Source organism: Sarcophilus harrisii, chromosome 5, assembly GCF_902635505.1.
Source record: "Sarcophilus harrisii chromosome 5, mSarHar1.11, whole genome shotgun sequence".
NCBI lineage: Eukaryota > Metazoa > Chordata > Mammalia > Dasyuromorphia > Dasyuridae > Sarcophilus > Sarcophilus harrisii.
The window spans coordinates 105974443-105997143 of NC_045430.1; the positions used below are offsets into that span (position 1 = coordinate 105974443).

Below are 22701 nucleotides of genomic sequence, written 5' to 3' on the forward strand. Positions count from 1 at the left end.
AGAGGTGATGAATGGACTCCTGTTACTTTTTGCAGTTTTGTTTTAGTAAATTTTAGGCAGTTCTGTTTTTATGATTTCTTGAAGTATGATATCCAAGTTTTTTTTATTGAGGTCATGGTTTTCAGGGATTTTGGTGAATCTTAAATTTTAAAAGAAATACTTGATTGATTTTCTGGGTCTGTTGTTTGTTGAAGTTGATAACTTGACATATAAATTCTACTTTTTCAATCTTTTATTGAATCAACTAACTCTGTATGGTATATTCTATTTTTCAGACTACTACTTGGACTATATTTTCTGCCTCGTTTTTACAACTTATTCTCCATCCATTTTTTTCTCCAAAACAACTTAATTCATTTTTTGATCTTTAATTTTCCTTTCTTCCATCCACTCATAGCATTCTTGTGTATAAGCTTTGGGGGCTGACTGGGTTCATCAGAGGCTCTATTTGTATTTTTGGAGTTGATAATCTTTTTTAATAGCTTGGGCTCTTTTTGACTTGTAATGTTTCTTTTTTGTATTCACACTTTTATTTTTTATTATTATTATTTATTATTGTATTATACATATTATTATATATATTTTTTTTCATTTCTAGAACCTCAGCCCCTGGATGGAGACTTTATACTATTTTCAGGGCCTGCTTGATCCCCCTATTGACTCGTGCTGGAACCAGGCTTCATCTTTTGCCATGGTCCCTAATTGTTATTATTGATATTGTTATTGACCAGTATTCTGAAGCATTATTTATACTTAAGATATTTTATTTTGCGCATTTTACTATAGGAGGAAACTGGTATTCAAAAGACATAAGTGACTTGCTTGGGGGTCACACACTAGTAAGTGTCTCAGGAAGAATTTGAATTAAGTTATTCTGATGCCAAATACAGACTTTTATCAACTATACCATTTCATTGCTCTGAAAAGACATTGACAAGAACTGCTCCTGCTGAGTTATTGTCTGCATTAGTAGTGGGTACTGTATTTTCCTAAGTATGCCTTTTTTTTTCAGTTGATAGCACATTTTATACCAATCTAACTACTTACAGGTTTATAATGTTTACTTTTATCATTGTTATTCCTGCCACAAACACAAGTGATAGTCCCTCTTGAAAGTTTTGTAACCCAATTGCCAGTCTAATTTTGAGCTTCTCCAAATTCAGAGAGGCTTATTTTCAGATAAGATGTAACTTGTCAAATCCATAATTGAAGCTTTTCTTGTTTGAAAGTGATTTAAGTTTAGTAGAATATAAAGTTCTTAAAAACAAGGGACTAGTTCTTTTTTGTCTTTATATTTCTAACACCAACAAGTATAGTGGCATGTATTTAAAATGCACTTAATAATTGCTAATTCTTAAGTAGGAGCTCAGTTTTCTCCATACTTTTAAAATCCCATTATCTCCTTCTCTCAGCCAAAATGAGTCATCTTGTAGTAGTCTTTTTTTTTTTTTTTTTTTTGAGATTATGGTTATATAATTTAAAGTAATATAAAGAAAAAATTATGAAAATTATTTCAATCTGACATAACTGATATCAGCCAGAAAGCTGACCTGGAAGCCAGGAAGGCTTGTGCTCAAATTCCTCTTTGACACTGTCCCTAGGCAAGTAATAACTTTAGGCTTTTTGGAGATCTAAGTAACTCTTTAAGACTCTTGAAGGTGAATAAAAGGTGCTGACTTATACTAGTCACAGTAGTTTCTTTACTGGAGAATCGTCCGTATCTCTACAGACAATGTATATACCCATGATTTCTGGCTGCAGTTTGTTTTAGGGCAAGAAGGAAGTGGATTATTTGTCTTGGTTGCAAGTGTATTTACACATCAATAGAATAAGTCAACATATTAGTACAGAATACTGCATCACTTTAACAACATTACACTTATTTGGAACTAACTTTTAAATTTGGAGTAGAGGTAGTAATAGTAAGTTTAATCAAATTTACTGTGATGTGTGATGGTATTATGTTCTGATTTTGCAGATCACTAATTCAATAAACATGAAGATCCTTTCCTAAACGAAGTTTTGAACACTAAATCCATATTTTTTGGGTAAATAACTCAAGACTATTCATCAGGTGGATTAAAATAGAACAAATAGTTTTGCAAAGTGACACAGTGGATAGAGTACCTGGCCTGAAATCAGACTTTTTCCTGAGTTCACATTTGGTCTCAGATACTTACTTGCTGTGTGATCATGGGCAAGTTGCTTAACTCTGTTTGCCTTAGTTTCATTCTGTAAAATGAACTGGAGCAGGAAGTGGGAAACCATTGCAGTGTCTGTGCCAAGAAAATTCCAAATAGCATTACCAAAAAAATCAGACAGAGCTTTAAACAACAAGATACTGATAGTAAATTGTAATTCTATAAGCTGTCAGAGCTTCCCATTCAGTATTTTGGACTTTTAGAAGGCAGTTTATCTCTACTCTCCATTTTCCTACCAGCCTATGTTTTATATTTCAGGAATCTGCTATTCCTTGGGTTTTCCCGAAGCTCAATACTGGGACCAGGGAGCCTCCACATAGTTCTCAGAAGTTCATAGCTCTGGCTGAGGGAGAGGGCATTTCCATTCTATCATCATTTGACATTAGGAAGAAAGAAAGAGGATGGTATTGCTGATTTCAGATGCTGTGCAAAGTTCTGGTAGCTTGGTTTTTTTCAGGTTCACTATTTTAAATAAAATTTTTAGATGAAATCTTTATTTAAAAACTAGAATCTTCCCTTCTCTTTCTTCCTCTTCCACATCTCTTCGCCTTTCTTTTCTCTTCCTTTTCAGCTCTTATTGAGGACAATGAATGATATGAGGCCCATTTCAAGATGGGAGTGATGGTTATATTTTACCTACCTAGGGACTAATAGGGAAATCCTAAGCCCACTAATTTGAAGGGAAAGTACTTCTATGCCCCCCTTCTGTTGTGCTTGAAGATAAAGTTCTACTCCACAAATTCTCAAAACGACATTTGTACTAATTTCATAATCTCTCTCCAGAAAAAGAATCCTGCTATTCTGCAGGACTGAGGGAGGATTGACAGGCTGAGGAAAGGATGAAGGATTAGGGCCTATTAGACACAAAGCTGAGGCATTTATTTCCAATAAATAAGTCATGATATCTTTAGTATTCGTATAGATGAGGAGCAGGTGTGTTAAAGTGGCTGTGAGGAGAGGAAACTGAAAGAGGCTGTTTCTGGATTGTAAAATGTCTCTTTTGACTCCTAGAACAAGGACCTGACCTGGTTCTTTCTCTTTTTGGTTTCTGATCTTTCTTTGATGCTGAAAGTACATGATAGTGATGTTAAATTAATATAGGCCTTTTCTAGGTAATTGAGTATTTTTTACTCTATCTTTTAATTAATTGTTTTTCTATCATCATATACTAAACAATTAAACTTGACTAAATAACCAAACCTGTTATAGAATCCAAATTTTGCTTTTCTTCCCAACCTGACCTCATCCCCCAAAGTATTCACTGTCATACCTTTAGATTGGTGCTTAAAAATAATCTTTGCTATTATCTAATTTCTTTTTTTAGCAAGTTTTTATGGAACATTTATGCATCATTCCCTGTTTTACATATATATCTTGTAACACAAGTATATTTTAATCTTTTTAAAGGATAATTTGATTTTACTTTTTTTGTGTTTCCCACCACACTATAAATACAGTTGTTTAATTTTTTTTAAAAACTTTGACTTAATTAAACTAAGTGACCAACATTGGCCAAGTTATATTTAATTGACATCGCTATCATTATCAGATCACAATTACTAGGGTACCTATAGACATCCAGTTCTTTTATATGATGTCCCCAATATCCAAGTAATGTTGTTTTCTAGTATCTGGATAGTTCTAATGGACAATTTCATTAAAAATTTCTTGTCAGCAGGCGCTGTTCTAGAATTGGGAGTAATGCAATCAATATAAAAGATTAATTCTCTCTCTGACTATTATATGATTTCCTGAGACACAGAATAGCCCATCTCACCTTCTCCTGTTCAACTCAAAATATTTTTTTATTGAAGTCTTTTTTTTTAAACATCACTAGAATTCCTCCCCAGTTTTACTCTCCTTTCTTTCCCAAAGAGCAGTCTCACGCCGTAATATTTTTTAAAGAAAAAAGATCAGTAAAACTGCTCTACCTATTAAAAAGTTCTAAAAATATTTTTAGTGTAGTATACCCATGAACCTCCCATTTTTGCAGGCTGGGAGGGTATCTTCTTATATTCCTGCTTTGGAGTCATGTTCTTTGTAATTTCACAAGATTCATTTTAAATTTTTTTGTGCTTCTTTCCATTTACATTATTCTAGTTGTATTGCTTCTTGGCCATGCTTATTTCATTCTTTAATAGATTGTAGAATCCAATCTTTTGGATTCCCCAAACTTTTCTGTATCCATCATATTCATAATTTGTCATAGCATTACATTCATGTACCACAATTTCTTTAGTCATTCCCTGTTGTAGGTGGAACTCTCAATTAGTCAGAACCCTCTTGGTTCAGGTTTGATGTTTGGATAAAATTAGGCAGTTGTTAGTAGTTGAACCGGTTTATTTTGCCCTCACATAGCAAGCAGGGATACATAACAAATATACTTTCTCTGAAGTAGGCCCTTCCGTGTCTCTATCTGGAAACACATCTAGTCACTTTAATCATTGTGTTATAGCAATTTGTATGATTGGAGCACCGACCAGGTTTGAGAGGCATGGAGACAACTTGGCTTGGCCTTAAGTCATAAAGCTGCATCACAGCAGCTGAGGTGGGAGTGGGAGGGTTATGTGTGGGGAGAAAGTTGTGTCGGGGTAAGGCAGGCTCTATATCAGGAAGATGCTGCTCCACCACATTTTTAATCAGTAGGCATCTACTTTGTTTCCAATTCTTTGCTATCACAAAAAATGCCACCATACATATTTTGATACTTACAGAAATTGTTCTTATCATGAATCTCCTGCTTATAAGAATCTTTAGGTCCAAAAGTATGGACATCTTAGTCACTTTATTCATATAATTCCATATTGTTTCCAGAATGTTTGTATTCATTTACATATCCACCAGCAATAGACTAGTCTGCCTGTGTTTCTACAATACCTCCAACAATACTATTCCCATATTTTATCATCTTTGCCAATTTTCAGGACATAAGAGTAGAAGCTTAGAGTTGTTTTGATTTGCCTTTCTTTCATTAGTGATTAGAATTCTTTGATGCAATTGCTAATAGTTTACAATTCTTTTGAGAACTTTTGTTTGTATCCATTGACCACTTATCTACTGGGAAATTGCTCTCTCTCTCACACAGACAGACAGACACACAGACACACACACACGCACACAATTTTAACAACACTGACAGTTTTCATCCATTTGATTTTTTCATGTGTATATAATTAAGCCAAACCTTGTTGTGTGAATATATGTCTTAAAATTGCCTTACCCAGGAGTTCCTCAGTTCTCTTTGGAAAATTGGTTATATTCCTGGGAAAAGATGTTCATTACTACTAGTATTACTATTAATATTATTTAGTGTTTGAATATTAGAAATGCCAACTTTAGAAATGAGACAAGGAAAATAAATTTAGGAAATAAGAACTAGGCAAGGAGAAAATGAAATTATCTTTATTAGAATCAATATAAGCACTTACTTAAGGAACACCATAGAATAAACAACAAAAAAATGAAGACAAAAAAAGCAGTGATAAAATAAAACCAGTTTTTCTTTATGTACTAATAAAGTCTAAAATTAGGAGTTAGAAAAATCCTATTAATTGCAAAATGAATATCTTACATACTAATTTTTAAAGATAAAATTAGGAATTATAGCATTACAATGTAAAAAGTCTTTGTCAGAAATAAAGGCTTATGTAAATAAATGGAGAGAGTACTTAGTACTTAGTAAGCGTATCCTTCAGCTGTTTCAGAATGATGATACCTCAAACTCCAAAGATCCTGCTATTGAGCTGAACCTCAACTGTGGTTTATAACCCCCACAATATGTTTTCTAACTAAATGTGGGAGTTGTGAAGTTATGTTTTATTATCAGTAAATGTTTGATTAATGTGGCTAATTTATGTATTTATATACCATGGGTCACGTAAAAATTTCTTGGGCAAAAAGGTATATCAAAAGTGGAAAAAGTTGAAAAAGCCCTAAACAGCATATAGTTATTCAAAATAATTAAGGTCAAAGATTTCAACAGAAAAAATGAAAAAAAAAAAAAAAAAGACCAGAAAGAAAATAGCATAGCTTTATTAATCATACACTGTGTTAAAAATCATTCATTTTTGAAATTAATTGGCAGTAGCTAAAAGTAGATCAAAAAGTAAGTTGATAAAACATAATAAACAAACAAGACTTAGAAGAAAATGAGCATCATGCTTCTGTCTTCCACAGTGTGGAGAACACAACACTTCAGAGGAAAGTTTTTACAAGAAATACCAGGGGAAAAAAAAATGGCAGAAATAACCTTAGACCAGTATTTTATACTGTCTACTCACTTTTCATGGGATCAAAGTCTCAATATAAAAGGTCAGATCTTAAGACACCAGAAAGAAACATCTGCTTGGTGGGATAGTGTTTTACCTAATAAGCTAAAGAGAGTAAAGGAACAAATTTTGCAAAATTGACAAGAGCTAACAAGGTTTATGACAACATTGATGTAATCAATAATGAAATGGAAAGAAATGTAAAGCTTTACATTTGGTTTCAAATAATCAACTTCCAGTAGGGGAATTGTAAGATATCCATGGAATTATTCAATATTTTTTTTCCTTTGAAAAAGGAAAAAATATGTATTTAAGTTAAGAAGTTAGATCTGCTTGTTATAAACTTTCAAAATTAAATAGGTATCAACATATGGATATAAAATAATTAAGCTCAAGATAACATAATACCAAAAAAAAGATTAGTTTATTGGCAAGAGTTAATATTTGAAATTTTGGAATAGTTTTTAAACTATGCCACTTCAGTTATACTTTGAGGATATGTTAATTTGGATAGCTGAAAGGTAAACCTTATTTTTTTAATCTTTTTAAAAATAGAATTATATTTTTCCAAAAAATGAAGATAGTTTTTGACATTTATTTTTCTAAGACCTTGTAATCTAAATTTTTCTTTCTTCCTCTCTTATCCCCCCCCCCTTTTCAAGACTGCAAATAATTTGATATAAGTTAAATATGTATAATTTTGAAAGGTAAACTTTTGATGGAAGGTTTCTTAATTGAAACTTTCCTCAGCATTAGCAAATATATTATACCAAATATAACTTTAGAAATCAAAGAACTTTGCCTCAAAAAATAGGATAAGAGAATAAGTATTAAGTGCTTGCTATGTGCCTGGCCTGGTGCTAAAATAGAAGTGCTTTACAAATAATATCACACAAATGTCCTCATAACTCTCTGAAGTCGGAATTATTTTATTATCTCTACAGTTGAGGAAATAGACGTTAGAGTTTTAGGTCATACAGCTAGGAAATGTCGAGCTGGATTTAAAATGGTCTTTTCAACTCTATGCCCAGCACTCTATCTTTGTTCTACCTAGCTGTCCTTTAGATTATTTGGTTCAGCTCTTGAGGAAACTGAAGAGTAGACACTTGTCCAAGTCTCCTCATTTAATAAAGGCAAGAACTAGAATTTAAATCCAGTCCTTTGAACTTAAATACCCAGTTCTACACAATGTTGCCATAGGTACAATAGGCAAAAGAATCTACTAGTTAATAATATGATGAACCTCATTAAATTAAAATTAGACTAAGTTTTATATTCTCAGTACATTTGTGAATTATAAACTCATTGCTTAATAAAGTATTTCAATGGATAAATGAATTCATATGTGATTCATGTCTTTATCATTTCCCATAAATCTTCTATAAATGCTCTTCCTAAAGGCCTTTCAACATTTTGTAGACATCTTGGATGTACTCGATGTAATTTTTTTTTTTTTAAGATCCCCCTCTCTTTTTTGATTAAAGCTTTTTATTTACAAAACATATGCATGGGTAATTTTTCAACATTAACCCTTGGGAAAACTTTGTTCCAAATTTTCCTCTCTTTCCCCTCATCCCCTCCCCTAGCTGGCAGATAGTCCAAAACATGTTAAATATGTTAAAATATATGTTAAATCCAATATATCGATACATATTTATACAGTTATCTTGCTGCACAAGAAAAATCAGATCAAGAAGGAATAAAAGAAAATTGAGAAAGAAAACAAAATGCAAGCAAATAACACAGAGAGTGAGAATGCTATGTTGTGGCCCACACTCAGTTCCCACAGTCCTGTCTCTGGGGTAAATGGCTCTCTTCATCACTGAACAAGTGGAACTGGTTTAAACCATTCATTGTTGAAGAGAGCCACGCCATCAGAATTGATCATCATATGATCTTGTTGTTGCCACATAAAATGATGATCTGGTTCTGCTCATTTCACTTAGCTTAGTTCATGTAGGTTTCTCCAAGCCTCTCTGAAATCATCCTGTTGGTCTTTCTTACAGAACAATAATATTCCATAACATTCATATACTGTAACTTATTCAGCCATTCTCCAACTGATGGACATCCATTCAATTTCCAGTCTCTTGCCACTACAAAAAGGGCTGCCATAAACATTTTTGCACATGTGGGTCCCTTTCCCTCCTTTAAAATCTTTTTGGGATATAAGCCCAGTAGAAACAATGCTGGATCAAAGGGTATGCACAGTTTGATAACTTTTTGAGCATAGTTCCAAATTGCTCTCCAGCATGGTTGGATTCTTTCACAATTCCAAAATGTGTCAGTGTCCCAGTTTTCCCACATCCCTTCCAACATTGGTCATTATCGTTTACTGTCATTTTAGCTAATCTGAGAGGTGTGTGGTGATATTTCAGAAGATCCTTCATTCTTTTTATGTTAAGGATGCCTTTCCTTATCTAATTATACATTTTGTAGTTGATTAGTGGCCTGAAGCCCCTTAACTCTGTGATTGAATTTCTTTTCACTGGAAATGTGCTACCACTAATTTTTGTTTACCCTGTATCTCTGAGCCCTTACCTTTGGTGTTGCTTATGGTTTTATGTTCTGTGATCTATTTTCAAATAACATCACTGAGAGAAATACTGATACCAAAAAGACATTTTTTTTAAAACATATATAACAGGGAGAATGCTTCCTTTTTTTTTTTTTTGATATCTTTTCCCAATATTAATAAGTATAATAAAAATTGTTTTCTTAGATAATGCTATGTTTTAAAATGTTTGGATTTTAAAATTTGCCTTACCTTGTGTTATTGCTGTCTTTTGGAATGACTCTCCTTTTCTTCTTGTTTCTTGCCTTATGTCCTTCTGGTTTGAAAATTAAAATCCAGAGGATTGATTATATGTGTGCAAATTTGGTAACAAATATATGAAAACATTGGTCACAGAAGCCGACTTAAATCCTAGAAACATGTAGAAAAATTTGATATTAATAATACATGATTTGGAGCAAATTAAGAGATGACTAAGAAAATCAAGTTAAAAATTTATTACTCTTGTTTTTAACCTACCCTTAAATTTTCAGATATTTAACAAAGTTGTGTGTGTGTTATGTGTGTGTGTTGGGGAGGCTATTGTGGCCATTTCTTTTTGATTGCTATCAGGTTCCAATGTCATAGAAGATTGCACCTATTTTATTGTAAGATTAATTCAGAAAATACTGAAATTAGACAATTTTGTTTATTTATACACCAAATCAATTTATCTAGAGGGGTCTCTGTTTATGAAACACTAGAAGGGAAAAGACAGCCTTGCTTGTGTTAAAAAAATATGAATTACAAAGTGAGAGTAAGTAGAGACTTGAGTATGATTCTTCATTCAGCAAAATAATGTTTGAATTTAAATGCAGTTTTCTATATTTACCTGAAAGTTAAAATTTTGAACAACCTGATGATACCATAATATATCATTTCAATGTTCTCTACTGCTGAGTTTTTTTTTTAAAGGAGATAATAACAGGTAAACTTTATTTTATCCATTGCAAGAATAAAGCTTTTTACTGCCAATAGTGGCTATATTTTTAGATTAGACCTGGGAGTGTAATTTTCTTAAGACTTTTGTGAGCCAGAATTTAATTTCTCCCTCATTTGCTAGGTACCATCTACTTGGTTTATTAAGCTAAAATCCATAATGTTTAATGACTATAAGATGACCACAAGAGAGTCCCTTTTGGGGTATAAGAGCAGATTCCTTATAAAATATATATTTTAATTTGTTTTTAACAATAGAAAAGAAAAAAAAAAAACCTCAGGCAAATTAGTACATTTAAGAAAAGTTTTGTATTCACTTCTAATTCTACCTTAGCAGCTCATGTATATATAAGTGGTTATATTTTTATAATTTAGATAAATAATGCATGCTAGCACTTAGTCTTTTAAGGAATGTAGAGGCAATATTGGTTAAAATAATTTGTATGTATGAGTAAATCTTTATTAAGCATCTACTATCTACCATGCTTAAACATTGGAGGTACAAAAAAAGGCAAAAGAATTTTACAGTCCAGTGGAACAGATTGCATGCAAACAGTTTTGTACAAATGAGAATTAATTAACAGAGGGAAGGCTCTAGCGTTAAGGCTTCCTGTAGAAGGTGAAATTTTTGCTGAAGAAAGCAGGAGAAACCCAGAAAGCTGAAGGAGAGAATTCTAGATAGAGGGAACAATAAGTGAAAATGCTTGCGGTTAAGAGATGGAGTTTTTTGTGCAAGGAATAAGGAGGCTAGTGTCACTTCTCAGAGGGTAGGCTAGGTGAAATAAGGTGTTAAAAAGTTAGGGGTGGTAGAGTAGGGGTGGGGAGGAGATAAAACATCAGATTGTAAAGAGCTTTAAATGTCAGAGAATTTTATATTTGATTCTTGAGTTGATAGGGATCCAGTGGGGTTTAATGAATAGATTATATAAATAGTCAGATCTGCATTTTATGAAGATCACTTTTACAGCTGAGTATAGAAGGGATCAGTCCAGCAAAGTGTAGCAGTAGTTCCAGTATGAGGTGATGAGGGTTGGCACCAGGGTGGTAGCAGTGAGCATTTTGGAGAGGTGTTTATAAGTACTGTCTATCTGGCCATCCATTCACCCATGTATTTATCCATTCATTCATTTATTGAAAGACTAACTGGAACCAAACAATAGGGCTTGGATATAGAGATCTTTTGTGTCTAGGAATCAAGGTTGATACCTAGGTTTTAAGCTTTGGTAATTGGGAAACTGGTGTTGAAAAAGAGTAAATAAGGCATAATGATAGAGTGCTGGCTTCTGAGCCAGTTAGCCCTGTATTCAAGTCCTTCTCCACTTGTACTGGTCAGTGACCCTGGACAAATCACTTAACCCATTTAATGTCCCAGGTAACTCTCTAAGGTTATATACTATAGAAAAGGTTTCAGCATGTTTTGTAGGACTTTTTTGATTCTTATAACATTGAAATCACAGATCAAACCTCTCCATTGTCACTGTTTGATAAATCTCAAAACACAGCTTAATATCAGCCTATTTTGAGAAGAACTTTCTTACTATAACTTAATTGACCTCATAGTTACAATGTTTGCATTTTAAATAGGTATGTATTAAATGATAATCTATTCTTTTTCATGCAGCGGTACATGCCATTCTAAAATGTTACTCTCTGCTTTTTCAAACAAACCCTAAACATACTTCAAAATAGCTTGTATAGTTAGTAAGGATTTGGCAGAAAGAATCATAACTATTGTTTATGTAGGAAAAGAACAACTACTTAAGAAACCTAGCAGTTTTTTATTTTATTTTATTTTATTTTAAACAGCATTTACCCCTATGAAGGTTTTTCTGATCTTTCAAACTACCATATATTTAATTACATACAACTCATTACATTAATTCTGTATATGTTTATATATGTTCTCTTGTCTTCCCCATTAGAATGGACATCCCTTCCTTCTGAGTAGGCGTTTTTCATTCTTTATATTTTATTCCCTTCATTTAAATGCCCCTATTTGATAGTTTAGCTTCTACAACCATTGATTAATTTGTTTTGGTATTTAGCTTTTGAAGACATGAACATTTTTTCCTATGGGTCTATGGGTGTTAAATCCAACCCCTGGGGGGCCCTGTCTTAGTAGGGATGTATATTCATTGTAATGAGGAAAATTCTTACCAATGGAGATTTGAAATTTCTAGGAGTAGGGAGAAAATCTTAGTGACTTCCCTGGGCTTATAATGTCAGAGGTGAAATTTAAAGTCAAATCTACTCAACTCCCAAATCAGAAATGGTGGGACAAGTTATGTTTCTAAGGAGTCATCCTTTGGCTTTTATTTGTTATCTTTATAAACAGTTAAAGGAGTTAATAAATAAATTAGAAAAAAGATTAGTGGGTAAGATATTCAATGAAATCCTAATGTGCATTGTAGCTTGTCTAAAAAATAATACAGCCAAGCATTTGACAAATACAAAAACTGATGACATTTTCATGTTGTTAAAAAAGGGAAGAAAATTAAGGAATTTGAGCAGAATTAGTCATGTATGTTGTCCCTTGCTTCAAAGTAATGGTGCCAAATCATCGGTGTCATCTTCCCAGAAATGGGTATGATATTTTACTAAATATAGTAATAAAACAGTGGATCAACAGCAAAGACCACTATTTGAAGCTTAGACTAAAAAAAATCAAAGCAAAACAAAAAAACAGCACCAAATTTGAGCAGTTAAAGACATAATAGTTTTGTCAGTTTTATTTCATGCAGAGAAAGCAGTCACCCATGTTTGTGTATTGCAGTCCTTTTTAGCTGTGGTTTTATGAGAGACTATTTTTTATTTCAAGGATTCCCAAAACACTTGTTTTACTGCAAATTATGCTTAAAAATGTGTCATGGAGCACTTTTAAGGATGATGGAGGAAGTTACAGAATCAAATACTGGTAGATTTTAAAGGTAATTTAATTATAAGCATAGTCATATTTTAAAAATGAAATGAAGATTGTTATTCAGGGGAATTATTCACTCACCACATTCTATAATAATATAAAAATAATTGATGATAGAAACTTCTATATTAAAAGTAGGATCAGGAAAACTTATTAAGTTCCTTAACTTTTTCTTTTTTTTTCTGGAAGCTTTTCATGTCTCTTTAAATTTTTATTCTGCTTTAGTCTGGTCTCCTATCAAATTACAAGTATTACTGAGTCAAATAGCAAAGTGACACCACACTTTTACTTTGGTGGAATATTTGATCAAATAATAAAGAGAAATCAATTTCTTAATAGCATTCGTTAACCTGTTTTGAAATTGTTGATATTGAAATACCTTTTTTTTTCAGTCCAACTTTGTTTTCACAGTCTGAATTCTTGGTTTAGTACTTGCCCTCATATGCTTCCCTTGTTGCTGGGCAGGCTATGTAGAAACAGTGTCTTATTGGTTTTCAGGCAGCTGCTTCTTAGAGCCAATCAGATAGTGAGTGAATTTCATTCTCTCCGGGTACTGAAGTTGGAAAGCATCAAATGATTTATTTTTCCTGTTGGGAGAGTGTGTAAGCTAAAGGATATGGCTGCCGCAGGCTCCCTCTGGGGTATGTTTGAAAAATTACAAGGTTCATCTGTGTTTGAAGGATAAAAAAATTTGGTTTAAAAAAATGTGTTAATCTATGTAAATTAATCTAGAAAATATTGAATATACGCTCTAAAATATTTTCCAGTGATAAAATCCCTTGTACTTGTTTTATAATTTAAATATTGAATAAGAAATTGGTATAATGAAATGCAAAAATTTCCTCAGAACTTTTGTGAAATTTATTTTCTAATCAAGCCATTTTTCTTTATTTTTGGAAAAGGTGATTAAAATCTTTTTATAATTTATTTCAAAGAGAGTAAACAGACCACTTTTAAAGCTTTTGAATTTATATGAGTTTAGAACATTTTTAAAACAGTCAAGATGCATTCTTTTTAGGAATTGGGAATTTTAAACTAATTATAGATCTATTAAACAAGTTCAGTACACAGTAAAACAGAAGCATAGGAATCTTAAAAAATCAGGATAAAAATCTAACATTTGGAATCAGGAAAATATAGCAACATTACTGGTAGATGGACAAAACAAACTCTTTTATATTGAATTTAATATTGCTTTGTTTACCTCTTTTCATTTATAAATGATATAATGTTGAACTTAATTTTTAGATATTCTCATTTTCATGCTGCAAATGTTTTCTAGAGTAATATGACCTTGTTCAGGGGTAGTCTTTGGTTCTCTAGATAGCAATTCATTCCACATCTAGAAAAATTGGTGGAAGTCGTTAAGCTAAGAATAATTTTCATTAACCACATAGGGCTTACTTATTAAACAATTTGTTATTTTGTGTTAGATTTATTGTATTGTGTACAGTAGAATTGGACTTCGATGTATTCTAGATTACTTATATTAAGCAAAGAACCACATTGCACTGGTTTGTGTTCCTTGTTTTGTTTAACTCTCCTTCTCTGTGACCTTCTCATTGTCTGTCTCTTGTTGCCAGGCAGGATTCAGAAAGCTGATTGCTCATTGGCTGACTTGTGAGCAGCTCTTGAACAGCTTCTTAAAATTCTTGAGCTTTTTGAGATGGCAGATTGTAGGCTAATATTTCTCTTTGTTGTTTCATTGCAGTGATTCTTTTTAATGGAACAGAGGAGAAAATATACAGTTTTGTACAGGAAGCAGCTTTTTAAATTTTACTCGAGGAGAAATTTTAATTTTACTAGTCCATTCTTAATTATTTTAATTCTTTCAGTAATGAAAGACCCTTGCTAATAATAAAAGATAGTTTATTAGAGATAAATTATTACCAGAAAACTTCTAGTAATTTTCAGCCTTAGTATATAACAAGACAATTGTTTAAAAACCTTTAAAATGGCTCTATCAAATGATATTTATACATTTCTTTGTTTTTGCCATAAGAGCAAAAATAATGAAAGGCACAAGTTGATTAACTTTTTGGATATTTATGTCTGGCATTGGGAGCAGTTTTCTATTCTAAAATGTAAGCATTTTATCCTGGGGGAAAAATGTAAAAACCACATGATGCTAATATTGCTAACCAAAGAAATAATTTTTTAAAATGAAGAATGATTATCATAATAAAGTCACCATCAGGAAAAGATCCAAAGTGATACTTATTAAATACATTGTAACATTTTAAAAATAGTATTTAGACTACATTACCCAGCTCAGAGAGGGGTTCCACCCTTTTTTTGATATGTAGCCTCTCTAAGAATTCCTTTTATTGATGCAAAGCAGATTTTCAGAACGAGATAGCTGATTGGCTTGCACAAATATGGCTAAACCGGTCTGAACTGGTTTACCAGATACTACTTCCTTGTTACTTCGATTTTATTTTTCATTACCTTCTGTGTCTGTAAAAGATCTGTTAATGGCTGCAGTATGCTCCCTTGTGGGTGTGGATGGTAATTATTCTTTAATTCTCTTTATAATTCAATATAATTTATTTAAAAATCAAATGATAATTTTGTGATGAAACTACTTATTTAATAAGAGTTCTTGATTGGGCTTGTTTTATTTAATGTTTGACTTTATAATGTTTTGGATATTAAGAATGTAAGTTCCTATTTCATATTGAAATTACCAAGTGAAAAATTCCTAGAGGATCCTGTTTATGACATCTTTGTTTTGTTGGCATTATTGTAGATATCTATATATAGATAGAGACATATATATGTAAATAAGATAATGTATATTTTCAAACAGTATGAAGATATATATCTGTGTGAAGAATATTTAGTTTTAGATTAATTGTGTATTAGCTGCCAGAATATGAAGTATTCTTGTAATAACTCTAGAGTGAGGATCATGTTCCAAAATGCCTTTTCTTTTCCTATTTACTTGTATTGCTTAAAAGGATTTTTTGTCATAAAAAAAAAGTTGACAAAATTTTCAAATTATAAATTAATTTAACTTGTCCTTGCAACTTGAAATAGAAAACTATTTGCTTACATTGTGAGTGCTCTCCTGATTCGATCCTTTTTGAGCCATTTGCAGCTTAGTTAGAGTCATTTTTGTGATAGACTAAACAGGGTGCAGGATAGTAAAGAAGCTTGTGACTAGCCCCACAATATCCTTTTTCCAGTGCATTAAAATTTTTTATAAAACAATTTTCTTAGAGTAACCTGTATATGTAATCCAAGTAGTTTTGTCCCCATTTTACAGGTCAAGAAACTAAGGGTCAGAAAGAATTACATGCTATAAGGGGCTGTAGGAATTTCAACTCAAACCTGGGTTTCCTGATTTTAAAACCATGATATTTTTTCATCCTCCCTAGCTAACCTTCACTTTCTAGTTATTTGAGTTGTCCGTATAGAAGCTCTAGAGGCCATTTACCCCTAAATTTATGTTGACATGACCCTTGGGCCCCAGCTTATATGTGTAAAATATATGTATAATGTGAAATAACATGCAGGAAGCTTTGTAGCTTTATTGAAGCTCTAAGTGAGCATGGCTCTGGCCTATACGTGCAAGTATGAGGTTTCTTAGCTTCTTGTGGCCTGATTTAGGAATAGTTACCTTCTTAGCAAGCCCCAGACTTAGCATGCCTACAGTCTACTGGACACTGGAATAATGATTCCTATTTCCTGTGGAATGTTTCTAAAAATTGAATTTTCGTACAATTATTGATTTACAAAAAATTCATAATCCAAGTGGTAGAAGGGGGAATGGGGGGAAGAAAGCAGTTGGAGACTTCACCAGTGTTAGATTTGTTTTGCTTCTTTGTTTCTTATCTGTGTCTACAGACGTCTTCTTACAGTTATCTATCTCTTTAAGACTTATTTTAGCCTTTATGTAGAAGTGTACATCCTAGGGTTATTAGACCTCTCCTGTAGCTTTTTTTTTCTTACCAAGCAACAAGAAATTACATAAGGAATCCTATGAAGCAGTTAGTAACTTCTGATTTTAGATTGTGATACAAGTAGATTTCTTTCCCTTTTAAAGATTCTTAATTATTTGAAGCTGGAGGTAAAATAAATATTGATGTGTATTGAATCATCAGATTTGTTTCCTAAATGCTTTAATATATTATACACCTCAATTCAGCAAGCATTTCTTAAGCCCTTAACTATGATAAGAAACAAAAATGAAACAAACAAACACACACACACACAAAAACAAAACCAGGTTCCTAAAGAAGAACATCTTACATCTTCCTGGAGGTAAGAAATAGAAATTTCATATAGATATATAGCTATAGATATGTCTCTCTATTTCTGTCTCTCACACATACACAGAATGAGAATTGAATAGAGAGTTAAGAGATTGTTAGTAGGGACTCCAATTAGGAAGCTAGGAATGAAATGAGGAAAACCTGAGTGGTAAAGAAATGGAGAGAAAGAATATTTGTGGGAAAGGATGTGAATGAAAATAGAATATTTGATACTTGATATCTGATCACTTGCTAAGGCTAAGGATTGATTATTAGGTGGGGAGGCACAACAACAGGTGAGGATTTTAATAATTTTTAAAGATGGTGGTACCAAAAAGAGGGAATTTAGGAGACTCCAAAATTGTTAAAGATTCCTTATAAATTTTTTTTCCTTTGGTGATTCTTTTATACTTTTAATTTCATTTATTGAAATTGGACTTGTGCAATTAAATTAGGTATTTTTATAGCTAATCCTTCATTGCTTTAAAATTTTCAGCCTTGCTGGCTAAATGTAATTGTGCATAGTGTGTTCTGACAATTTATTTCCTTGTTTTGATTTCATTATATTCATTTTTATTAGTAATTTTATTTTTCTCCATGTTTTTCCTCGTTAGCTAAATGCTTGTTACTTTTATTAGTTTTCTTAGAACTTCTAAATTTTATGATCATTTAAGGCGTTTTTGTTTTCCAGTTTATCTTTCTCTAATTTTTAAGATGTCTTTTTTTTTTTTTTTTTTTTTGTGCTAATTTTAGTGTTATTTGATTTTCTAAGAAATTAAGAAGGGGCAGCTAAGTGGCACAGCGGAGAGAGCACTAGCCCTGAACTCGTGAAGACTTGAGTTCAAATGTGGTCTCAGACACTTAACACTTCCTAGTTGTGTGACCCTGGGCAAGTCACTTAACCCCACTTACCTCAGCAAAAAAATAAAAATTAAATAAAAAAAAAGAAGTTAAGGAATGCTCTTATTCTTATTATGCATGTTCTCACAAATAATTACTTCCTGAGTTCTTTTTATTTTGTAACTCAGAAATTTCTTTTTATATTGCATCTCTTTGTTAATATTTTTAACAGTTATTTTTCCTGATATATTTTTTGCCTTATTCATTATATTCATATATACTCAAAAGTCCTCATGCAGGTCTGTATCTCTTTTAATTTCATTAATATCAGTAAATAATGTGTTTTATCATTTCTGCTTTTTAAAATTTTATTTACTATTTCTTGGTGTCATGGCACAGTTTATTTTTATAAAGGTATCATATAATATTGAAAAATATTTATATACTTAAATAGTAACATCTAGAGAACCCCCTTGCTTTTCCAGTTCTAAATTCTCCAAGTTTTATTTAGCTTTCTATTAGATTTTTCTAGGTCTGAGAAGAACACTAAAGACTCCTATAATTATTATTTTACTTTTATACTTTTTGTAATAAAAGAAACTTTTTTTAAAAATTTAGATGCTGTGCATATCAATTTAAAAATTAGGTATTAATTCATTGTCTATGATTCCTTTAGGTCAAGATGTCTGTCTGTCTGTCTGTCTCTCCTTTTCCAACCATTTTTCACTCTTTCTCCTCCTGTTCCTCTCCTATTCTTTCCCCTTCCCTACCTTCCCCTTCACCCTCAAACAAATACAAACTTACATGCAGGTATTTACCATACTAGTAGTAGGAGGCTAGGGGAAATTGTCCCGCTACATCCCCCTTAATTGAAAATGCAAGGGCTAAAGTTAAAGAATTTTACCATGTTCAGCATATGAGAAGAAAGGTTTTCTCTCTTGATGCTGTGAATTTTTATTTTTGCTTCTTTTTGCACAATTGCAATGCCTGCTTTTTGGGGGGGAGGGTGGGACTGGAGCAATTGGGGTTAAGTTACTTGCCCAGCGTCACATAACTAGAAAGTTATGGGGTCTGAGGTCAGATATGAACTCGGGTCCTCCTGACTTCAGGGCTGGTGCTCTTATCCTTTGCACCACCTAGCTGCCTCACAATGCCTACTTGTTCGGCTTCCTCTGAGAAACAAACAGACAGACAGACAGACACACACACACACACATTTATATTTATATATTATTCTTAGCTATTATTTTTATTCTGTAGATGTTTTTACTTTTTAGGTGTATTTGGTTCACGTTTTGTTAGGTTTTGTTTTAGCCATTTTATTATCTTTCATTTTAATGGCTTTCTTAATCCAGTCATATTTAAAATTATAATTGTTAGGCTTGGTTTTCTCCATTTATGTTGTGTTGTTTTGTTTTGGTCCCTATCACAATCTATTTTTTAAAAAATTATTGCATAAAATTTTTTAAAATCATGTACTTAGCACCAAAATTAAAGAACCATTTCTATATAGAAAGCAGAGTGGAAAAATAGAATTGCATTTGCATCCATGAATTTGCAAGTCCTACAGTTTTCTTTTTTTTGCAAGGGAGGAAATTTTTACAAAAAAATTCAGTTATTTTCAAAACTGTTCTTGGAAACTTGCATTGTAAAAAGAGAAACAAACCAACTGACTCCTTGAGATCCCTGCCAATAGTATTTTATGATATATAAAAATAATGTGCTTCTTTTTAAAAATAGTCTACTTAAAAAAGCTTTCTGTTACCAGAGGACACTTAAATGGAGACACTATATTAATTTAATTGCATTTAATTATAAAGTGCCTGGGTACTTTATGGGTATGGTATAATACATTTGTCAAATGGGCATGGTATAATAAATTTGTCAGTTTGAATGGCTTAATTTGAATGATTCATAAACCCTATTTTTGGAAATTTTTGTGCAGAATTTTGTAAAAGTTAGACTGTCCCCTTAGACTGTCATTTCTGTTTGGTTCTGTCTTGCATTTTTAGGAAAATACCAAAAATGTACTGCATAGGTAACTTGTTTATTAGAGGAAATGAATTTGATTTTTTTTTAAGAATACAAAGTTTTTACATTAAAACATCATTTTTAAAATTTTAAGATTAATCCACAAACCCTGCTTTTTTGGGGGCATTTTATACCAAAGGCCTTGGAAGTCCAAAAAACTGTTCAATCCTACAGCGTTTTAGATATTTACTAACTATTTTAAGCCTACCCCCTCCCCCCCCCTTAGCTTTGAATTTATAATGTCAGTGTGGCATCATCTTTTTATTTTAGCCACTCCAAATAGAGAATAACGCTTCTGGGACCTTTCCTTTTAAAATTTTGAGATTTCTTTTATACTTTAAAAAAAAATAAATTCATGTTCCAAAATTATTGACAATTTGTTGCTCTGAGCCCATTCATCTTTTTCTCTTAATATCTGGCTATATATAATTATACATATTTTTTTTTTGTAAATTTTAATTTACATATTTTGTTTTTATATCATTTTTTTCTAAACACACTTCTTCCTTCCACTCCTACCATCTCTTGTAATAAAGAATAAAAGAAAGTGGGGGAAAAAACAGTTTAGCAAACTGAATACCAAGTCTGACAGCATATATAATATAATCATTCCTTCCCTGCCCCATTAAGAAAGGTAGGAAATAATTTTACCTTATAGTTAGTCAAATAGTATTTACTTTCATAAAAGGCCATAAGTTTTTATCCAATAAAAATTAAGTGCCTACATTAGAATAAAAATATATGTATGATAAATGCTGAAGGTCATAACTAAGACAAATAACATGTTTTATAAATGCTTTAATGTACTAGATTTAGATTTAATGTACTAAATCTAGTACAATGAGATCATCTTATGATCTTATGATCTCCTGAATATTGATCCTCTCTGTACAGATTATAGAATATTTATTTTCCAATCAACCTGTATGATTCTTTTATATGTTCTCTGTTAGATCTCTTTTCTAATTTTACTGGATGCATTCCTTAAGTGTTTTTTTTTAATTTCATAATCAGTTGCATTCCTGTTACTTCCTTAATTCATGACTTTATCAACCTTTTGTCATTTTCTTTATGATCTAATCTCCCTTGAAATGACAGCTTATTTTACAACTTTTATTTGAAGTCTGCCTATTATTACTAGATTAAAAAGTTCTCATTCAAGAGAAGATTTTTAGTGCAAAAATAATACTTAAGGAAGTTTTTTAAAATTTAAAACTCTGATTGTAGTTCACATTAACCCCTCCCATCCTTCTCCCCCACGTGCGTATAATTCTAAATCCTTACAATTAATTCTTCAAATTGCTTGTGTCATACTTGATAGAATTACTGAAAACTGATATACAGGAAATTATTATAAACACTATATAGAGTTGTAAATTGAGTAGAGTGACATTGTATAGAGAGTGACACTGGCAAGTTCATTGTTGGATTTGAGGGTCATTTTAAAGGCTATCTATATATGTTACTTCGGATGTTGCTAGTAAATTGCAAGATTTAGAATAGAAAGAAGCAAGGATTTGTGAGATAAATCTAGTACAATTTCTACCTAAAGTGTTCAGTCACGTCTTTGACTTTGGCTTTACTGAAGAATTCTAATGTCTTCAGTACATGATATGGCAAGCTGTGGTTAACTTTTGGAAAACTGTTAAGGATTTTGCTTTGAATAAAGTCCAAAATTCCTTCTTGGCAATCTTTACTCATTGGTCTCATTTTTTATTGTGTAGCACTAGCCAGAGCAAGATTGAACATCTTTTTCACAATCTCTTTTTAAGAGGAACTTGTCACTCCCTCCCAAGGTTTCCATTATATCCACTTTTCAAGGAAGTATTCCTTAATGATCCAAATCAGGCCTAAATTATCAATAATCAACAACCCAGCAACTTTTAAAAAATTAAACCCTTGTTAAGTCAAGAATACTAAAAATAAAAAGTTGATAGGAGAGGTATCAAGTCCCAGATTTATTGCTATGTTCTCTTTAGAGTGACATCGTTTATAATTCGTTTCTTAAACTCAGCCATATATTTCTTCTTTCTTGGTACATAATCAAGCAAGAAATCATATGTCAATCATTTCACTCTCTGATCTCCCTAGGTCCAGGTATCTTCACCTTCACCCTGGCCATTTTCTGCCCTGCTTCTGCTTCAAAATGGACCTTCAACCATGCCTAGGAGGTGCTAAAGCACTCAGTTATGAACTCCATGAGCTCATGCATCCTCATCTTTACACTGGTCATTTTCATCCTGCTGCTGACTCACCCTCCAAACCAGACCTTCAGAGACCATTTCTGGGAGAAGCTAAGACATTCAGCTCTGAACTCCCTGGACCCATTCATTCATCCTCATTTTTATCTTGACCATTTTCAGATCTGTTACTATGAATATCTCTTCATCTTTCTCTTCTTTAAGTAATCAAATCAACTGTCATTAGCTTTGTAGACGGGATGTCAGTGGTATGTCCTAATGTTTCATTTACCATCCCTCCATCCCTTGATCTGGGAGACCAAAACACCTTTTTTTCTGGTCACTAGAAAGGGAATGTTCTCTCTCCTTATTATAAACTTTAGGATAGGGATGTCTTGCTTTTGTATTTGAATTCCTAAGTCCATTAAGTATCTGCTATATGTCAGCCAGTATGCTAGGTGCTGGGGATAGAACAAAAGTTCAACAGTTTCTGGAATAAAGGAGTTTTTATT

At 32.2% G+C, this 22701-nt stretch overlaps 1 protein-coding gene and 1 long non-coding RNA gene across 6 annotated transcripts in view; one reads left to right on the forward strand and one right to left on the reverse strand.

The window, feature by feature from the left end:
• ATF7IP (activating transcription factor 7 interacting protein) overlaps positions 1–22701 on the forward strand; it is a 144528-nt gene that overhangs the window by 52075 nt on the left and 69752 nt on the right. The window contains exon 1 of one of the 5 annotated variants that reach the window (XM_023504545.2): positions 13435–13523. The exons of 2 other annotated variants lie outside the window; for them this stretch is intronic. The gene's annotated coding sequence lies outside the window, so the exon portion shown is untranslated. Of the gene's footprint in view, positions 1–13434; positions 13524–14861; positions 15391–22186; positions 22459–22701 lie in introns of those variants that run through there. 2 more of the 5 variants (XM_012550735.3, XM_031938230.1) reach the window with 2 other exon arrangements.
• LOC116419243 lies at positions 2198–13336 on the reverse strand. The gene is made up of 3 exons (XR_004229498.1): positions 13262–13336; positions 9237–9395; positions 2198–2276 (listed from the first exon to the last, which is right to left on the reverse strand). It is a non-coding gene; the product is annotated as an uncharacterized LOC116419243 (long non-coding RNA).